We start from the raw sequence: 17,058 nt of genomic DNA on the forward strand, positions 1-17,058 counted from the left end.
AGACAGAAAAGGAGAAGACACACAGGGCCTAAGAGGGGAGGGTCACATGAAGATGGAGGCTGAGAGTGGAGTGATGCCTCCAGAAGACAAGGAACGCCAAGGATGGCCTGGCAGTCACCAGATGCGGGGAGAGTCATGGAACGGATTCTCCCTCAGAACCTCCTGGAAGAACCAACCCTGCCAAACTCTTGATTTCAGACTTCAGGCCTCCAGAACTGTGGGAGAATATATGTCTGTTGTTTTAAGCCTCCAGGTTTGTGGTAATTTGTTGTGGCAGCCCTAGGAAACCAACCCATTCCGTGTGTTGGACATGTTAGCTAAGTGGTCCTTATATGAATAGATGGACACGGAAAGCTTTAGGACTGAAAGAAACCTGGAGACACTAATTCAGTCATTTTTATTTTTAGCTCTGGCTGCACATTAGAATCATCTGGAGAACTTTTAAAAAGGATAGATGCTGGATCCCTAAACCTAAAACAACCAAATCAGAAGCTCAGGGGGCTGGGTTAAGGGATTAAAAAAATTTTTTTTTTTTTAAATTTTGAAAGCATCCTAGGTGATTTGAATGCACAGCCTGGGTTCAGAACCCCTGATCTCTTCGAGCTGTCCCATTTTTTACAGATGAGGAAACCAAGAGTCAGCAAAGTTGCCCTGTGGGCCAAAGAAAACCTTAAAACATCCTTCTGTGAAGGCTGGGAAGGACAAAAACAACTCATTCAGGCAGACGAATGAGTGTGTAGGTAAAATAAAGATTTAGGGAAAAAAGGGGAAGAAATTAATGAATTCATTTCATTTTGGGGTTTTGTTGACACTAGTGATGAAGAGGGGGAGGAGGAACTCATTTGCTAATATTTTCAAGGGTCCTCCCCCCAAATCCTGTATTTAAAAGAGAATTTGTTCACGTAATACAAGAAATGTTTCCCTTCTTATACATGCATGCCAGTATAAAATATTTATGAATATTATTACCACCTAAAATGAGATTTTCAGTTTCTTTTTATTCCCTTAAGAAATTTGAATAGAGTCTAGATTTCTCTATGGCAAAGGAAATGAATAATTGTGTTTAAAGTCTTATTATGGTGTTTTAGTAAATAACAGGAGATTTAATGTTCAGAGTAATTGTTAGGGAAAAAAAAAGAGTGTTGAAACAGGACCTTGGATCAGGGTTGTGGTATTAAATCTAATCACCCCACTTAGGCTATCCCTCCTTTGGAGACTCATAAAGATAAGGGTAACAGGATAATTGGGATATTATGTACTCTTTAAAACAACATGATTTAGTCCAAGTAGGAATCGCTGGGTCTCTAAATTAATCCCCTGGGGAACAAGTGAAAAATATATATGTGATACATTATCGAGGTATATATTTTGATGGTTTGATATCTTGGAGTGTCTCACATTAATCTGTCATTAATTTTCACCAGGGCAGTCTTGAGGGTGATTAAAGCATACCTAGATAATCAGAAGCTAAAGAAGCCCACGGAGAGATTTACTTAAATGATCTAATCAGCTTTTCTTTTCATAGAAGACACAAAACTGAGGTCCTGATGACTGGAGGGCATTTACAATCCCAGGGCACTTTTCACAAGAGTCCGGGTATTTAGCCCCAGTGTCCTGGCCAAATTCCAACTCAAGTAATGCCATTTTGTCTCCCGAAAAGTCCCCCTGCAGCTACCAGTGGATACAGTATTATTCTTCCCTTCCTGTCCGAGGTGTGAGGCTTTGTGTGGACGTGGCACTGTGTGCAGCAAATCCGATGCTTCATTTCTATTATGAGTGCCTGCGTTTTGGCTAAGCTGCCACAAGTACGTGGTAGGGGATATTTATATGACTTGCACTAACGGGGGAAAATGGCGTTAAGACTTATTCTTTCAGAAAACTTGTTTATGTCCTTTGTAAAAAATGATGGTGTGATTAATATTATTAGATAATCATCAGATATGAATACATGTATGTGCATTTTAATCTCTTTGTACCTTATTTTGTTCTATAGAGGGATAGAAACAATTATGATGACCAGTGACCCATGCCAGGTTGTATTAAAATGTGTAAAATCAAGCATTTCTTAGTTTGTTTAGAAAATGTAAAGAAAGGTTTGAAATGCTGAAAAAAGCAGAAGACTTAAGTGTGGAGTGATGAGGAGATTCTGGATGCCCTCCCTGGTTAATTGGCCTAAGGCTCATTGAGAAAATTCTGATTCAGGGAGAAAAGAGATTAATTCTTTTGGTCTGGGCACTGGTTTCATAACAGCAAACCTGGACAGCTTGACAGACTATTTCTGGAATCCTGTTTTTTTTGAAACAGTCTGTTCACTTAGAGGGAAAATTTCCAGTTGGTTTGTGTGAGCCTGATGCCACAGGGGAGAGTGGCTGTTTTGTGTGAACAGGACAGCTGATGACTCTTGGAAGTGCCCCATGTCAGTTCTTTCTTGGGAGCTTGAGAAACCAATACAGAACCTCTTGAGAGGTTAAGGGAAACCAAGGCAGAAAGCTGGGAGAAAAGCTGGTTCCGTATGAATTGGAAAATAGTCATGATGAAGAAGATGAGAAAGTTCAAATGGTACCAGGAGATACCCTAAATATTTTAGGTTTTAAAGGTCAAAACCTACAGAATTAGATTATGAGCCAGTATTTAGACATTCAAGCTCCCTTCCTCATTATTTCCTCCTTTGACATTGGTTAGGACTTTTTGGTTGCAAGTGACAGAAAGGCAACACAAACTAGCCTAAAGCAGAAGAGAGGCTGTACTGCTTTGCTAGCTGATGGCTGAAAAGCCCAGGTGTCAGTGGACCCTGGGGTTATCATCCGGTTTCAGCTCTTCTCTCCCGTAACTCTTTCCGGGTAGCCTCTTTCCTTATGATGATGGCAAGATAGCTTTTAAGCAAGCTTCAGCCTTATATCCTAGCCAGCTCCGCAGAAAGAATTTTCCTTCCCCATTAGTTTGAATGAAAACTTCAAGATTATTTGTCTGGGTCTGGTTTTAGTCACATGCCCATCTCTGTGGCCAGGAGGAGGAGACAAACTGAAGAGGTGGGGCTTCGACCAGCCACACTCAGACCAGAGGGACTGGGTTATTCCAAAGGGAAGAGCAAGTTGATGCTACCAGAGGAGGAAAATGGATGCTGAACACCGAAATGCAGATGTTCATCACGGACATGCATTCATTTAAAAGTGCTCACCTACACTTTTTTGACTTTATAGAAGGGTTCAACACATTTGATTATACACACGTAAAGTGGAGAATCACGGAGCTGGCCTCCTAGTCTTGTTTCCCACCCAGTAGAGAAATTCACAATTTCAGTGTCCATGCTAAGTTGTCTTTCAGCTTCTACTTTAATTCCTTTGAAGATCTTAAGTTTGTTACACCATAAGTGTGTATATACCATTTTAATAGGAAGTTCTTCTTTACCACATTAAGTTGAGAGTTTCCCCTCTCCTCTCTTGACTTTGTGCTAATGGTCCCTTTACTGCCTTTTGGAGTCACGTGGAGTAAATTTAATCTTTCTAAGCCACAGTCTTGTGGCTCTTTCAAATTCCATCTTGTCTCTTGGCTGCACACACTTATTTCTCTTCATTGTACACTTCTCTCCCCGCTTCCTCCTGTTCCTTCTTTTTTTATAATATAAAGAAACCTTATAGGTGCTCATTATTGGAGGAAACTGTGTCTCCAATTTCCTGACAATTGTTGGACATGTAATTCATCTTTAGAAGTTTCTCAAGTTTCTCATGAATTACAGTTTGAGGCTCAATATAAAGAGTTTGTCATGAAAGTGAATTTTAAAAATAGCACTCTCAGACATTTATGTATTCAATTTTAAAAGTAAAGTGAAATTATTTCAGAAACATAGGCCTTTAAACTTTTTTGGTGTGTGTTCTAAGCCTTCTAAAGATGGAGCAAATGGGGCGTGATGACAATAATTCTGGTGTCCTAAAATAGTCCATGGCTATAAATATTCAGTTAAATTGTAAGAGAATAATGATTTTGTAGATCAGAATTAAGATTCTGATGCACACTTGACCTAGTAAGTGAACTCTTAAGGAATGTCTCATTGTTCTCCCTTGTGTTACTGTGTTTTTAGTACGGTAAGTCCAAGCCAAGAATATTAAAATCTTGGCTTTTTAGAGGAAATTCAGAGGCTTAAAATAAAACTTCTTTATTAGTGATTGTCTACTAGCCGTGTACATTTCTGGATCAGTGTCATTTTCCTTTAGCTAAATATCTTAAACAGATTTGTCTTAGAAAAAGTGTATATTGTTCTATTTCCTGTTTTTTCTACTTTAAATCGATCTCTTTTAATCACTAAATTTTGCTAGTTCTTAACCTTTATTTTTTTATAAGCATTAGCAAGAATAAGATTGATCAACATTGAGTTGCTATCATCTTTATAGAAATGCAGTAGTAGCAAATTTATTCATTTATCTAGGTGATGATGACTGTTTTCATGAAAAAGTTCTCATTTAATAATATTTTTCCAGCAACTGCAACGTATAATATGTCTGGTGGGTAAAAGTCTGGGGAAAAAGAAATTTGGCATCTTTAAGAAGTGTACACTTCTTACAAGGCAGGGAGGAGAAGCCGTGTGGACTTTAAATAGAGTTATCCAAGCCTGTGAGAATGGAGGGAAGTGACCCAAGTCTTAGGATTGTTCGTCACTCTCTCATTTTCCATACAGCTTCATGCTGATGTGGAGAGACTGATGGATCCTGAGTTGGCAGAACTATTAGTCTAAGAGGAGGATGAATTGAGGATGCAGGTGTGGAAGGATAGAGAGGAAGGCTAACATGGAACCGGGTGGAAGAAAGGTGTGCAGCTGCCGATGGTAAGACCAGAAGAGCAACTTGTCACTTGCAATTTCGACTGAAACCCATCACCCCGGCTTTGTTAATGTTTTTACCTAGTGCAGTTTCTTTTCCAGTGACTGTTCCAGGAATAACGTGCCAGATGGAGTGAAAGTGTTACTGGGTTGAACGAAATCCTATTACTAGTCCCATCTGCTCAGGGCCCCTGGGGTTTTGCAGCTGCAGGATTAAAGACTAATCCTGAGTGACAGACGCAAAAGGGGCAATCCTCATACATAGTAGGTGCTCAGTAAATGCCACTGGATTTGAGTGAAGACATTGGTGATTGATGGGGCTGCTTTTGCAATAAGAAACATGAGTTAAGACATGAACATGTTTTAGAACAGTTTCTGCCTACAATTCAGAAGGAAACACTTCAGTCCTTCCCATCTTTCTTCTTAAACAAATACTTTTTGAACACCTGCTAAGTACTTAACTTATTTTAGATACCGTGCGTGGAAAAACAGTCATATAATCCCAGCGTTTTATGAGTTTGAGGCTGTGTACCTAATTTTTTGTCCTCTAACACAAGCTTTAAAAAAATCATCTCAAATCCTCCCAAATTATTGCCAAGTTTGAAGAAAACAAAACAGCACTTTTATTCATTTGTATGTTAGAGTGTGTTAAGCAGAAAATTGTGATGTTTCACGATGTAAATATAAAACAGACTGGAAAGGATTCTGTCTCCCTCTGAAACTAAAGTGTATGATGTGGGTCAGGTTTTTCTCTTCACTCAAAGTGAGGTTTCTCCATGTTCCTTGAAGGCGCTTCCATGTATAGTTCAGTGCCATCCAGGAATAAACCCTTTCAATGACTCATTATTGGGCAGACTCAGATATATAGTGAGAACTACCTGTACTAAATATTTGTTACAACACACCTTCCTAATATCAGTCAAAAAGCCCCTCTGCTGATTTGCTTCTTCCCTCCAGTTGCCTATCTCATTCTCAAGATTTTTTTTTCTTCTGCTTGCACAAATCAATTTCCTTCTTCGGGCTGCTTTTTCCCTTCACCCAGTTTGTCTGTACATTTCTACGGCACCTATCACCATAGCACCCATTTAATAGTATCTGTGCTAATTATCCTATCTTTAAGACACAGTGGCTTGGTTTGTTAGAACAGAATTTATACTGCATTTCTAATTATGGGCATTTATAGGTAATTGCTTAATTTTGATGTGGTAAGAACATGGTTTGCAATATTTTTAGAAATAGTAATTAGAAATGCATCTCCTAAAATCATTACTTTAAAAACTTCATTAACACTTAAATAAAGAAGCAGAATAATTTAATTAGTAAAAGTTAATGAAAACTTTCAGTTGCCTTAAGTGGTCAATAAAACTAAAGGGGATTGTGTGTATTATTAATTTTTTCTTAAAGTTGAGTCAGATCCCTATGTGCTGGATGTGAACTCATGAATTTTCTTTCTCTGTATCCTTGGCCATTGTGTTTATGATTATTGTGGTGGTTGACCTGGATTGTTTTTCTGAGTAGGAAACACCCTCAACAGATAAAAATCAGCGCTTATCTTGGCTTTGCAGTAAAAATCCCAAAATAGCATAAAAGTTTTTAAGGAGTGAACAAATCTGTAGAAATCAGAAAGGAAATATGTATGTATCTTTAGAAATCTCATTTGAATTCAGATTGTTTTTTGACCTCTACTATATATTTAAATAGGTACTAGTTTTCTATTTTAAGCCTCCATCATTGCTGTGGTTTTTAAACAACAAAGCAAAACAAAATAAAACAAAAATCCCAAGTGAAAAAAAAAAAACCCTAACTGTAACTCCAGAGATATTTAAAAGCATTTCTGTAGAGACACAGACGTAGAGAACAAACAGAGAACAAACGTATGGATACCAAAGGGGAAAGGGAGGCAGTGGGATGAATTGGGAGATGGGGATTAACATCTATACACTATTGATACTATGTATAAAACAGATAACTAACGAGAACCTACTATATAGCACAGGGAACTCTATTCAGTGCTGTGTGGTGATCTAAATGAGAAGGAAATCCAGAAAAGGGGATATGTGTATACACATAGCTGATTCACTTTGCTGTACAGTATAAACTAACACAATATTGTAAAGCAACTATACTCCAATAAAAATTAAAAACAAATAAAAACATTTCTGTTCTACAGTGGGAATCAGAAGGAAAATATAACCAACATTGATTCTAAAAGTTTGAATAGAAAACCTTGATAATCTCAGTCATGTTTCCATGGATTTCATTAAAGAGACATTCCAGCTCCATGTTACTCATTACAATTTATTTATTAAATTTAATTAAATGTAATTCTAATGTTAGTCTAAAATATTAGGTCTCTAATAACTATTAGTGGTTTGATATTAATTGCGAACTTAGAGCATTAGGTACCATGCAGGACAGAAGCCACAGCCTGTGTTCTTGATAGCACATGGGGAGCGATGTAGGAGCAGGGCCATGCATGTGACATGTGCAAGGGTGGACACCCGAGGAGGTTAGAAATAAGGTGGAAGGTATAAGGGAACAAGATCATAACTGCGTGTGTGGTTGAGCGTCTTTTTAAACACCAGGGCTTTTGCTATGTCCTTCTTCAGTCCCTGGAGCAATTGGGCGTATATAGTAATGTCCCAGGTGTCCCCAAGCTGAAATCGCTCTGGCTTTCATATACCTGTGGCCTTTTGTGCAACCTTTATTTCTAATGCTTTATCTTTTATATACTCAACTTCCACGTTTGGTTCTCCTTTGCAGCAAAATCTTTCTTGTAGATTCATCTTCTTGACCACAGCTTGGCCACCCCTCCCTTCTTTGTGCTCTTTAGGTGGACACTCTTCTCAAATACTCAATACATTAAAAAAATTTGATGCCACAGCACTATTACCTTCCAGAGATCCCATTTCAAGTCCTAATTCTGTTGTGTGTAGCAGTAATACATAGACCAATGGGAGATTTAGGGGTTGGCCGGATAAGACACATATCTAAATCCTTCAGATATGGAAACAAAGGAACAAAATTTCTAACAGCACTCCTGGGCATACATAACAGATTCCCTTTTTTTTTTTCCTCATTAAACTTTTTTAATGAGTCTCAAATTCTGTGACAGATTTTTGGTCAAGTTGTTTCCATTACAAAGTACTGAGTTTAAAAACTAATAACTTAAAACTGCCACACACAAAACAAATGGTCCACAGAACATTCTCCTTTCCTTCTGAAGGTTTTACGATGCATTGTTATCATTAACCAGTCTTTTGCTATTAAACTTAAATGGCCAATTGAGACATAGAGTTCTGAGGCTGTTCTTCCACCACTGATTAAGACTGGGGTGACAGGTATTGGGGATAATATTCATTTAGCCTTCTGAGCTTTCTGGGGAGACTTGGTGACCTTGCCAACTCCAGCTGCCTTCTTGTCCACTGCTTTGGTGACACCCACAGCAACCGTATGTCTCATGTCATGAACAGCAAAATGGCCCAGAGGAGGATAGTCAGAGGAGCTCTCAGCACACATGGGTTTGCCGGGAACCATATCAACGATGGCAGCATCGCCAGATTTCAAGAATTTGGGCCCATCTTCCAGCTTTTTCCCAGAACAATGATCAATCTTCTTCGGCTCAGCAAACTTGCAAGCAACGTGAGCTGTGTGACAATCCAGCACAGGTGCATAGCCAGCACTGCTTTGGCCTGGATGGTTCAAGATAACCACCTGAGCTGTGAAGCCAGCTGCTTCCATCGGTGGGTCATTTCTGCTCTCACCAGCCACATTGCCATGACAAACATCTTTGACAGACACGTTCTTGACATTGAAGCCCACATTGTCCCCAGGAAGGGCTTCACTCAAAGCTTCATGGTGTGTTTCAACAGACTTCACTTCAATTGTCATGTCGACTGGAGGAAAGGTGACCACCATGCCAGGTTTGAGAACACCAGTCTCCACTCGACCCACAGGGACAGTGCCAATACCACCAATTTTGTAGACGTCCTGGAGGGGCAAACGCAAGGACTTGTCAGTTGAGTGAGTTGGTGGCAGGATGCAATCCAGAGCTTCAAGCAGTGTGGTTGGTTCCACTGGCGTTGCTGTCTTGACGGGTGACTTTCCATCCCTTGAACCACGGCATGTTAGCACGTGGCTCCATGTTGTCACCATTCCAGCCAGAAACTGGCACAAATGCTGCTGTGTTGGGGTTGTAGCCAATTTTCAGAATGGAGGTGCTGAATTCTTTGTTTCCTCGTATCTCTTCCGGCTGTAGGGTGGCTCAGTGGAATCCATTTTGTTAACTCCAGCAATTACTTGTTTCACACCCAGAGTGTAAGCCAGAAGGGCACGCTCACAGGTCTGCCCATTCTTGGAAATACCTGCTTCAGATTCACCGATGCCAGCAGCAACAAGCAGGACAGCACAGTCAGCCTGGGATGTTCCTGTAATCATGTTTTCGATGAAGTCTCTGTGTCCTGGGGCATCAATGGTGGTCACATAGTACTTGCTGGTCTTGAATTTCCATAGGGAGATATCAGTGGCGATACCACGCTCGTGCTCAGCTTTCAGTTTGTCCAAGACCCAGGCATACTTGAAGGAGCTCTTTCCCATCTCAGTAACCTCCTTCTCTAACTTTTCAATGGTCCTCTTATCAATCCCACCACATTTGTAGATCAGATGGCCAGGAGCGGTAGACTTCCCTGAATCTACGTGTCCAGTGACAACGATGTTGATGTGGGTCTTCTCCTTTCCCATTTTTGCTTAGGTTTAGCAGTGGTTTTCATGACACCTGTGTCCTGGCAGCAAGCCCGTTGCGAAAAAGCCAGATTCCTTTTAAAATCTCATTTTTTTCTCTTTATTGCCTTTTCCTTCTTCCCCTCCCCCAACTTTTTCTGTCTTTCACCCTAACACGTTGTGATAGAGAGTTTTCTTAGTTCAGAGGCTAAGAATTTAGCTGTATTGATTTGTCACATTGCACCTGCTGAAATCCTAATGGAAAAAAACTTGGCACATGAAATAGAAGTCAGTCTGATAAAATTAAACCTCACAAATTATGCAGCTGCTGTGTACATAGAGAACGCTATCCAAATCTTCATCACTGACTGCTTCAGTATTCTCATTTTACATCTTGGCTCTTTTCATTGGGCTTGCATTTTGCATGTTGGGAAAGTACATTTTGGGATGGTCATCCCATCCTGCAGAAGCAGACACTTGATTCATATGGCTATGTGATTGCGTCTGTAACTTATGTTCACGTAAAGTTTGATAATTTACAGATTATTATCTGTAGAGCTGACCCAGGTACAACTTCTGCAGAGGAGAAACTGATGCCAAAGAGTCACTTTATGTAGGTGACTCAATCCCGAAGGACTGTGAGGCCGAGGAGGACGCACCCATCTTTAGGGGCAAAAACATCATTTAAAGGAAGAATGATACTAGCATACTTTCTGGGGGGTAAATCTGAAGAGTTTTACTTCTTCCTAGGATCTCTGATTATTTTATTTTATTTTATTTTATTTTTTTATGGCCACAATGTTTGCAAGGCTGAGACTGAGCTGTGCTTGTGCCAACTTTGGAGAAATTTAGGTAGATGAACTTGTGAAAAAGCTATTTATGTAAAAACAAATGTCACCTCATGTTAGGGATTTCTACTTCCTTTTTAAATTTCTTCATTCACTCAAAACATGTGTATTAAGTGCCTACCAAGTACAAGGCCCAGGTTAGGAGTTGGGGATATAGCAGTTCCCTTGCTCTCATGGAACTTCATTCTAGTGAAAGGACACAGATTAAAAAAAATGGTTAATAGCTCACAAATCACTTGGTGCTCGATGCTATGGAAACAGTAAGGCAGGGAAAGAGAATGCTGGGTTGAGGGGTGGGTTCCTATTTTATGCTGGATAATCAGAGATGGTCTCCAATGAGGGGATATTTGAGCAGACCTGATGGAAGTGAGAGGGTGAGCTGTGATGTTTGGGGAAAGAGCAAGTATAAAGATAGGAGGTGGAAGCACGGTGGTGTGTTGGAAAAAGTAAGAACAGAGGGAGAGTACAGGGCAAAGGAGGTGGGGCTTGCAAGAAGCAGGAAACAGAAAAGGTCTTTTAGATGATTTTAAGAATTTTAACTTCCACTAACCGAGAAGAAAAGAGTGATGGTGTCTGATTTATGTTTTTCAAGTCCTGTCTGGTCGCTCTGTTGAGAATAGACTGTAGGAGGCAGGGGTGGATGCAGGGAGCCCCATCAGGTGTCAGGGGCAGTTATCCAGGTGGGAAACGATGGGGTTTGTGCCGTGGTAGTGATAGTGGAAGAGATCGGAAGAGGTCACGTTCAGAATATATTTTGGAGGTGGAGCCACCAGGATTTACCTTTGGGATGTGGGTTATAGAAAATACAAGGAGATAGGGCTTCCCTGGTGGCGCAGTGGTTAAGAATCTGCCTACCAATGCAGGGGGGACGGGTTCGAGCCCTGGTCCAGGAAGATCCCACATGCCGCGGAGCAACTAAGCCCGTGCGCCACAACTGCTGAGCCTGCGCTCTGGAGCCGGTGCTCCACAACAGGAGAAGCCACTGCAATGAGAAGCCCGCGCACCGCAACGAAAGAGTAGCCCCCGCTCACCCCAACTAGAGAAAGCCTGTGCGCAGCAACGAAGACCCAGTGCAGCCAAAAAAATAAATAAATAAAGAGACTGAATGGCCTGAAAATCCTGAAATATTAAAAAAAATGCATTATAAAACTTAATGCATGCTTTGTTGTTTCCAAAGGAGAAGTTTTTGGCTTGTAGTTTCTCAAATATGAAGTGTTATGGTAGATAGCTCTTCCCCCTTCTCTTTACCCATATTTTAAAGCCACATCTTTATAAGTGATTGAAGCCATTTTGTGTGTGTTTGAAATTATTTTTGATTACTTTAAAACTTGCAGTGAAACTTTATCTGATAGACTAGTTGAATGCCATGTTTAGCTAAAGCATCTTCCAAAAATCTAGAAGAGGAGGAATGGATCATACGTGTTTCTTCTGGAGCAGAGAGAGTGTGCTGCTATAAGGATCACAGGCAGAATGAAAGGATATGAGTGTAACATATTTGACCCAACCCTGGCTCTTGACCAGAAGGGGAGGAGCTGATGGGCTGTGGCACTGGTAGCCTGGTCCCACAGCCTCTAGAATGAATGTTATTTATTTTGATAATAGCTGTTCTTAGTCATATTTCTGAGAAAACACACAAAACTGATTGCAGTTGACTATAAAAATGTTTGGGTTTTTTTTGCGGTACGTGGGCCTCTCACCGTTGTGACCTCTCCCTTTGCGGAGCACAGGCTCCGGACACGCAGGCTCAGCGGCTATGGCTCACGGGCCCAGCCGCTCCGCGGCATGTGGGATCTTCCCGGACCGGGGCACGAACCTGTGTCCCCTGCATCGGCAGGCGGACTCTCAACCACTGCGCCACCAGGGAAGCCCTAAAAATGTTTTTAGTTATATATATATGACTATAACTTTTACTTTTATAGTCATATATATATATATATGTGGCTATAAAAATGTTTGTCCTGTTTTTAGTTAGTTGATGTATCTTCCCGTAGACATAGATTTAAAGTTAGAAATTTCCCCTTTGGTAGTGGAGTAAACTGATGTTCAAGATTATCTGATTTACTGAAGAAATTTGGAGAAACAAGTCTAGTTTTAAACATTCTTTTCATGTCATGTTACATTGTGAATAAATTAACAGTACAGGCATTTCTAATAGAGTCTTACTGGGAACTCAGACTTGGGGAGTTAATAGGCTATTGGGGTCATCCAGACTCTTAACAGAGCTCAGATTTGGGCACCAGTTCATAGTAAACTGTATCTCTGGCTATATGTATAAGCTAAGGCAAGGATCCAAATTGGACTATTTGACATTTCTTGGACATACCTAATGTCCCTCTACTGCCCTCTTTCTAAGTGTTGTTTTCTCTACCCTAGGGATCCAGTCACCCTGTTGCTCCTTGCTCAAAAGCATTACCCAGTCTTACAGCAAGAGTCAAAAAGCAATGCTCTTCAGGAAATTGTCCTCCCACCTAGGTGTCATCTCTCTTTTCTTTGAGACCTCATATTACCTTTGTGCTTTTTAAAATGGAATTCCTTTATGTGAAAATCCCCACCATGGTCCTGGCACAGAGACACTGAGGGAATGTCAGCTCTCCATCTCTCCGTTTTATTTTGCCTTATTTTGTGGCTAGTTGTGTGTATGACTGTTTCGCTTTTAGCAGTTAATAAAGTTGATCTTTTCTGCTTATTTTAACAATGCTTTGTTTTAGAAAATACATTATACATGCAAAAGACTATAAATTAAATGTACATTTTAAAGAATTATAAAAATAGCATCTGCATACAAATTGCTGAGCTTAAGAAAGAGGTGGCCAGTACTGCATGGAGCCCTCTGTCTTAGTCCATTTGGCTACTATCACAAAAATATCACATCCTGGGGGGCTTAAACAACAAACATTTATTTCTCACAGTTTGGAGTCTGGGAAGTCCAAGAGCAAGGAACTGGCAGGTTCAGTGTCTTGTGAGACCCACTTCCTGGTTCATAGCTGCCTTCTCCCTGTGTCCTCACATGGCGGAAGGGATAGGGATCTCTCTGGGGCCTCTTTTATAAGGGCACTAATCCCATTCATGAGGGCTCCTGACCTAAGCACCTTCCAACGTCCCCCACCTCCTATTGCTGTCACATTGGAGATTAGGATTTCAGGATGTGAATTTTGGGGTGACCTAAACATTCAGTCCATAACACCCTCCTTGACCACATTCCTCTCCCACTCAAGTAACTGCAGTCCTAAATTTTTGTGTTTGTAATTTCCTTGCTTTCTTTTGTAGTTAATCTGCATGTGAATGATTCCATAAACAATATATTTCTTGATTTTATATCTTTTTGAACTATATACTACTAGAATAAAACTGTGTACTCTCCTGACTTGCTTTATTTCACTCAATATTATGCTTTTGGGATTGAATCCTGCTGCTGTGATTTTCACTGTTGTGTAGTATTTCAGTGTACAGTGTATCCAGTTTTTTGATAGACAGTGTGGGTGTAAATGTGAAAGAGTTCTGAGTCTAGAGGATATACCTAGGAATGGAATTGCTGGGTCTGTGTGCATTTCCAGCATTTCTGAGTGTGATGCCACTTTGTTTTCCAAAGTGGTTGTACTAAGTTATTCTTCCGCCAGCAGCATATACAAAAAATTGCTTTTAAAGTGCCAGAGGACAGTCACCATAGGCCTGTTTGCATATCTAGTTCTTAACATTGAAACTTTCACAAATTTGGGAAATACTGGATTCAAGAATTGAGTAAATTTCCCCCTCCTCTCAGAAGTATTCTATGCTAGTTTTTATGAACAAGAGGGAGCACTGTGTAGGAGAAAGTCCAAACTGCAGTCAGGCATCCTGGAGCAAGCTCTGGCTCCACCACTCACTAGCTTCATGATGGCAGAATGTTCTCTACTGTGAGGAACAGATAGTCATCCTTACATCATGATGTGGAGATGTCTTACACACTGTCTAGCTGATGTCAAAGCTCAGTGGATACAAGTTTCTCTATGCTTCCCATCTAACTCAGCTCCAGTGCTAATGCAGGACATTTTGAACATGGTTCATTGGTCTGCATTGTGATGAATCACCCAGAGACAACTAAGCCTCAGGACAAACAAAGCATTTGTCTGTGTAGCCGCAGGGCAGCCTGTAGCCAAGCTACTCTGGCTGATTCTAATGTGTGTGTCACCATGATGCATCTACTTTGAGGCCTTTTGGGTAGTTTCTTTTCATTTTCATACGGGAGCCCCCTGAATTCTCTTGTAGGAATTGTGGCTACTTTTGGGGCTAATTTGGGTGGATCATTTGGACTATGGGCTTGTCATAGAGTTGGGTGGTACAAGCAGTTGTGTAAATGTCAGTTTATTGAACACAAACCACTTACTGTGTGCCAGACCCGTTTGAAGCACTTTATAACTATTAATTCACGTCATGCTTATAACAACTCTGTGAGGTGCTTACTGAAGGAAACTGAGACACAGAGAGGTTAAATAACACACCCAAGTGACAGAGCTGGAGGGTGGGAAAGCCAGGATGCAGTTAGATGGATGACGGTTACCTCAAGCTAGTGAAGCAGGGGAGTGACTTTTTATGTATGTCACAGGGCCATTGGGTGCCCTAACCTTTGTGTGTAAATACAGCATTGACACCAAAGTGAAAGGAGTTGTCACTTTAACACCAGACCCCCATCCCCATCGCAGCCCTGCTTCCTTTCGGTATGTGAATTAGCAGATTTAAAAAATTGTTGCTAGCTGAACATCGCCCTTTTTATAATGTCTCTTGAGGTCTCAGAGAGTTCTTACCAGTCCTCAAAATTGTAAATATTTTTTCAGGAAATATAGTCACTAAACATATCCGACCTGACTCAACCTTAACAGGAATTTTCTGTTTTTCTTGTTAATAGTAATAACAATAAAAACAAACAGAAAACCAAAACCAGCATATAAAAGAGAAAATATCAGTGGGTCCAAAACCACCTTTGTACTGTTTCTAGCTCATTAGCCACAGCATTATCTTAACACAAGTTGGTTAGAAACTCTTTTGAAAAAAGTATTTTAGAAAAAAAAAATTTTTTTTCCTGTTTTGCTCATTTTGCCCTGATATCCTGAGTGTTTAGGCATACCTGTTGATTTTTACTTTATCATACTTACAACACAACTCCTCATATTGGTTTCGCTCAAGTCTCAGGGACACCTTTAAAAATGAACTGCTAAATAAATGCGCATACTTCCTCGGGAATTGTTATAGTAAGAGACCATTGGATGAGGTTTACAGAGATTCCAAGGGATTAGCTTATTTTTATAACTGAAAAGCGAAAACATCTCTACTGTCTTTCCCCCAGCTATTAATGCTCATTATAAATGTTTTAAGCATTTAAACAAATAAAGAAGAAAAAACGACCTGAAATTCCCATCATCCAGAAACAATCATTGCTAATATTTTTGCGTATTTCCTTTAAGACTTTCGTGAGTGTATGTGAGTGCTCATGGACATGTAGAAAACACCTACAAGGATGGCCACTGTTTAAAAGAAGTGGGAGATGGGATTATAACCAAGAAGTTAGCGTAACACTTCATCCTCTTTTTTCCCTTCTCAGGAGGCTCCAAACTACAAATCTTGTATCGTACATAGTCAGGATGGTGGGGGGTGAAGAACGTTGTCAGTGAATTCTTTGTGGTGACCCCAGGTCCTTGACTTTGGTCATCAGAGGGCTAGGCCACAGCAGATGGGTGTTGGGCCTTTCATCTCTACACATAATGCCTGTGCCACCACATTTAGCTGTGGCTCCAGCCCTCATCGGATGCAAGGAGGTGGCATTTCTGCAGACAGTGAGCTATAGAGGACCCATTCTGTAAACCCAGTGCCAGGCCTGGAATGAAACTGCCATTCCTGACTGTTGGTGGTTTCACTGGATTATCCATACTCTGTCAAGACAATGCCGTTTGATCTTGGTTCAAGCATCTCTACAGACTTAGCCCTAGGTACCAAGAGCTTCTGTGTGCAGGTGCCTAATTGGTGACAATCAGTTGGTGACTGAGTTCCCCACATAAGGAATCTCCCAGAGAAGGAGGAATTCTGCCTCCACACTGCCTTCAGACTCCAGCTGCAGTATTCAGCACTTCTGCTGGATTGGCCTTCCAATCTGATGACCTTCAGATTTCGGATTTGCCTGCCCCTACAATCACGTTAGCCAGTTCCTTAAAATCCTTCTGTCTTTCTGTTTATATGTATATACATCCTATTGGGTCTTATTTTCTGGAGACCTGACTAACACAGCAGCCATTTACATCTTTACCGCTGTGGTGTTTTTAGAACTCACGTGCCACTAAATCTGTTGTTCGCCTTTGGTTGTCTGTTCCCTCCCCCGCTCCCCATCCTCGCAGGAAGACATTTATCATGTTTAAGAGTAGAGTGGCCCCTAAAGGAAGAAGTGTACTCTGGGAGATATTCTGAGTGGCAGCCATCAGGAGCTGTCAGGGCACGTCTGTATTTACATGTTTTCCAGCCATATTTTCCCAGCATGTTGTGGATCTGTGACTTTCCTCGGAGGAATTTGGTATTCAGAAGTCAATAAACAAATTACATTGATCTGTAACATGGGACTGTCACAGTGACTGATGGGATTCCAACTCTTTCAGAACAGTGTGTGAGGGAAAGACAACAAGATTGAAAGAGCCCGTGCAAATGACAAGGAATGCT

At 40.7% G+C, this 17,058-nt stretch overlaps 1 protein-coding gene and 1 pseudogene across 2 annotated transcripts in view; one reads left to right on the forward strand and one right to left on the reverse strand.

Moving 5' to 3' along the window:
- Window positions 1–17,058, forward strand: part of NEBL (nebulette) — a 339,992-nt gene that overhangs the window by 84,633 nt on the left and 238,301 nt on the right. The window lies entirely within an intron of this gene.
- LOC309803156 (elongation factor 1-alpha 1-like) lies at window positions 7,916–9,563 on the reverse strand (annotated as a pseudogene). Its single transcript has one exon. The product of its transcript is annotated as an elongation factor 1-alpha 1-like (transcript).

This window comes from Mesoplodon mirus, assembly GCF_964341445.2.
Source record: "Mesoplodon mirus genome assembly, chromosome: 4".
Taxonomy (NCBI): domain Eukaryota; kingdom Metazoa; phylum Chordata; class Mammalia; order Artiodactyla; family Ziphiidae; genus Mesoplodon; species Mesoplodon mirus.